The sequence below is a fragment of the Vigna unguiculata genome, unplaced genomic scaffold (assembly GCF_037176805.1).
Source record: "Vigna unguiculata cultivar grain cowpea cultivar isolate G323 ecotype 2 unplaced genomic scaffold, ASM3717680v1 ptg000485l, whole genome shotgun sequence".
Taxonomy (NCBI): Eukaryota; Viridiplantae; Streptophyta; class Magnoliopsida; order Fabales; family Fabaceae; genus Vigna; species Vigna unguiculata.
The window spans coordinates 10540-15000 of NW_028197120.1; the positions used below are offsets into that span (position 1 = coordinate 10540).

The following is a 4461-nucleotide window of genomic DNA, read 5'->3' on the forward strand; positions in this document are numbered from 1 at the left end:
CTAGGGTTTACATATATTGAAAGTTGCTGTTATAATTAGAATGAACAAAGTTAAAAAAAAAAGCAATATTGATTGGTTATGTATCAATTTTTATTTTCTGATCTCATTAAGAAAAAAAAATTTCTATTCAAATATTCAAGAATAATTCATAAAAGAATAGTTAACGGTTGCGATTTGTCTCAAGATTGTTTTTCAATTTTTCAATAGAAAGAAAAGGGGGGAGTATTCTCAAAAACTTCATATCTATATTTTTATTGGCGGCATGGCCGAGTGGTAAGGCGGGGGACTGCAAATCCTTTTTCCCCAGTTCAAATCCGGGTGTCGCCTGATCGATAAGAAACTGTAAATGAAAGATTATATTACGTTTTTTTAGAAAACTTTTTTTCCAACAGAAGCAAGCGAGGGAAAAGGAGTCTTGAGAATTGCGTTTGATTCGAAATTATAAGCATCAGTAGCTTAAAAAATGTTGTAAATATTTTTGTCTCGAATTCAAGGAAAGATTCTAGTAGTGAAAAGGAATCCATAAATTTAGAAATGATAGTTCGTTCACTACACAACTATTGTAGTGTCTGTCTCCTGACTGGGTCTTTTATTAGATTGGATTAAGAATAAGTCGGATAGGAAAGTCCATTTTTAGGTAGAGAAAAGGCAGAAGAAAAACCTTCTATACAGACTAATTTAAAGTTTATGAGTGCTTCCACATTTTATCAATATTATTTATTTAGATCAATTCTATTTAATAGCTTTAATTTAGCTAATTCGCTTTCGTAATATTCAAAAAAAGTATTCTTTAGATTTTCATATTCTATATTCTAATAAAATTAAAAAGTTTTGATTCTAAAATCGAATAGAAAAGAAAAAAAGTTTTTTTAATTATTTTAGAGAACGAATTGGGAGACATTTAAGGGACTATTTCAAATAGAAAGAAGAGTATAAGTATGCAAATGAATCTGTCTTGATTCTTTTTTTATGAAATCCTTAAGGAAATGATAAAAGAGAAATCTTAATATTCCCACCTGGTAGTAACATTCATTGACTTATAACTTCCTATAATTTTTTTATGTTTAATGTTTTATGATTTTACTAAAAATAATCAAAAAAAACTTTTTAGATGTTCTAATAACTAATAAATAGAATGAATTCTTGTTTTTCGTGAATGATGTTAGCCCAGAATCCTTTTTTTGACTCTGTAATAGCAATTCCACTATTATAGTATAGTATTTTTAGCGAATAATACAAAAAAAAGAATAGAATAAAAAATTTGAAAAAATAATGAAATAGTTCCTTCATATTTATAGAGATAGGAGACAAAATTTACATGGATATAGTAAGTATTGCTTGGGCTGCTTTAATGGTAGTTTTTTCATTTTCCCTTTCCCTCGTAGTATGGGGAAGAAGTGGGCTATAGGGATACTAAAAATTGAGTTAAGGGATCCAAGTAACCTTGTTGATTTCTACCTGAATTTTTGAATTTCGAAACTATTGAATGAAAATATTTCATTTAAACTAATACTAATTAATTGAGTTCAAATAGAAAATCTATCTTGATTCTATTATATTTTAGTAGTGTAATGTATTCTATGTATCTTATAGGAATTGAAAATACTCTTTCAATCAAACAAATATTTTCATTATTCCCATATTCCTATTTTGAGAAAAACAAGGGAATCAAAAAGAAGAAGAAATGGATTCCTATTCCAATCAAATTTTTCTTAAAATTTCTATTTCGATGAACTGACGCTTAACCTGGTTATATAGATATATATATATATGGAAAATGGCGGACCGTGTAATAACCATTCCTGTTTTTTTACCCCCTTTTTTTCCTAAGATACCGGAATTGTTTGTAAAAAGAATCTGAAAAAAAAAATTGGACGCAATTCTCAGATAGTAGAAATCAAATTGATTTCTACTATCTGGATTACGCTGATTGTACGATCATTTTTTTAAATCATTCATAAAAATGAAGAAATCATATTTCAGTGAAATTAGTCACTTTTACTTACCGTTTTTACATAAATTATAAGTAAAAAAGCAGTAGGAACTAGAATAAACAGTGCAGTAGCAATAAATGCGAGAATATTTACTTCCATAATCTTTATTATGTTCTATTTCTCTTAAATTTCTAAAAAAAAAATTCGGGATTTAATCCCATAGAAATGTTCAATCTTTCAACAATGGTATAAATTGGATTTCAATGATATCAAATCGGATCAATATCATGAATCACAAAATCTGAGCTATCAAATCAACTCATGAAATAGTATAACATAGGAAGATCTTTTATCCATACTAAATAAAACAAAAAAACATTTATTCTTGATGAAAGTCCAAAATCCCTTTCCTTCCTTTTTCGGCGAAACAAATGAAAAAGCAGGGGGGGGCCCCAAATAAAATTTTGTTTATCAATTTGATTCCCTACAAATACACAAAAAAGGAATTTATTTTTTATTTTTTTGGATTTATATCCAACGGGATTGACGGGGCTCGAACCCGCAGCTTCCGCCTTGACAGGGCGGTGCTCTGACCAATTGAACTACAATCCCAGGGAAAGGGGTGTACTGTATAAATATTTTTACGGACCGTTTCTGTCAAACCTTTTCTTTTTCTATTTCGGATTCGAACCTTTTTGTTGTAAATGAAAAAAGCGCATTTTTTTATATATTGATATGTATATCGATATCCACTTTAGTGAGATCGACACAAATTACTCGTAATCCGTTTCTTATTCTTATTCTATTAACAAATCGATTGAAAATTGAATCAATGAAAAAAAAATATTTTTTTTTTCAATTTTTCCTTATATTTTCTACTTACAGATCTTGACATGAATACCGATTATTAACAAGATTTTGAATTTGTGGAAAGAAATATGGAATACAGAAAAAAAAGAAATAACCTTAGATATGTTTAATATTTTGATTCTTCCGTATCATAGCACATCAGTCATTTCCAGAGAACTATAAATGGGTTATAGAATTTCATAGTGGATCGGCAAATTCTTGGGCCGAGCTGGATTTGAACCAGCGTAGACATATTGCCAACGAATTTACAGTCCGTCCCCATTAACCGCTCGGGCATCGACCCAGCACAATAGGAAGAATACATTTCAGTTTTTATTGAAAATTTTTGATCAACTTCCTTTCGTAACACCCTACCACCCAGGGGAAGTCGAATCCCCGCTGCCTCCTTGAAAGAGAGATGTCCTGAACCACTAGACGATGGGGGCATACTTGCCCGACCGCCATTATACTACGTTCATAGTATGAACAGTTTTTTGCAATTGTCAATATAATGATATGATTCGATAAAAAAAAATATTTTTCGTTCTTTCATAATTCCATAGAAATTTTTTATTAATCATTTATATTTCTAAATTTTTTTATTCCAGTCATAATAAGAAAAAAAAAGAAGTAATGTTCCAATAAAGAGAAAATTCTTCACAGGAATGATTCGTTTGTTGCAAAGGACGAGAGGTTAAAACTTCATTTCTATCATTTATTACTAATACTAAGATTCGATAGGTAGATTTATATCTAATACTAAGAAAAAAAACTTTGGAAAATAGAATTTTTCAATAAAAAAATAAAAATTTGGTTTAGGGACAGAACATATTGAATCCATTTTATCAATGATTCGATTTTATCAATGTTTCGATGAAATATTTTATTTTGTGAGTACATTTATGTATCAATAAAAAGAATTTAGTGTTATGATTAGAATGACTTCAAGAATCCATTTTGAAATAATATATTTGATATGGATCAAATCCAATCTTAATCAATTCTTTTTTTTAACTATATTCTATTCACTAGGTAAATCCAATTTTTTGTTCTTTGATGAGTCATTATACAAATAATAGATATTGATGTACATGTATTCTAATCCCATTTATATCATTTAATTTATATAATTTATATAAATTTATAGAAATAATTTATATAAATTTATAGAATAAGTATACACAGTAACAAATATATGTACTAGTCATGCTAGTTCCTTATTTAGAAATTGAAAGAAAGAAAAAGGGCCCTTTTAACTCAGTGGTAGAGTAACGCCATGGTAAGGCGTAAGTCATCGGTTCAAATCCGATAAGGGGCTTTTTACTTTTTTTTTCAAAAGCAATAGTCTTTCTATTTGAAGGAAGAATAAAAAGATTCTTGATATTTTGAAAAAGTTTCTATTTGTAATAAAAAAGAAAAAGTGTAAAATTCAATAATGGAAAAATAAAAAAAAGTAAGTGGACCTAACCCGTTGAATTATATTTATATCTACTATTCTGATATTCAAATTTGATAAAGATTCAATTCGAACAATTTTTTTTCTTTTTAAGACTTTTTTCGTTTAGACTCCCTAAGAATCTCTGAATATTTCCAATGAAATCTTCTTGTTTCTGAACTAAGAAAAAAGGTTATGCCTTTTCTTTACTCAGAAGGGCCTTAATACGAATTTCAAGTTCCA

General features: G+C 28.4%; 4 non-coding genes across 4 annotated transcripts; 2 read left to right on the forward strand and 2 right to left on the reverse strand.

Moving 5' to 3' along the window:
* The first annotated feature begins 256 nt into the window (after positions 1-256).
* Positions 257-327, forward strand: TRNAC-GCA (transfer RNA cysteine (anticodon GCA)). Its single transcript has one exon. It is a non-coding gene; the product is annotated as a tRNA-Cys (tRNA).
* A 2145-nt stretch (positions 328-2472) lies between these two features.
* TRNAD-GUC (transfer RNA aspartic acid (anticodon GUC)) lies at positions 2473-2546 on the reverse strand. The gene has a single exon. It is a non-coding gene; the product is annotated as a tRNA-Asp (tRNA).
* A 457-nt stretch (positions 2547-3003) lies between these two features.
* TRNAY-GUA (transfer RNA tyrosine (anticodon GUA)) lies at positions 3004-3087 on the reverse strand. Its single transcript has one exon. It is a non-coding gene; the product is annotated as a tRNA-Tyr (tRNA).
* Positions 3088-4029: 942 nt separating this feature from the next.
* TRNAT-GGU (transfer RNA threonine (anticodon GGU)) lies at positions 4030-4101 on the forward strand. Its single transcript has one exon. It is a non-coding gene; the product is annotated as a tRNA-Thr (tRNA).
* Positions 4102-4461: the final 360 nt, after the last annotated feature.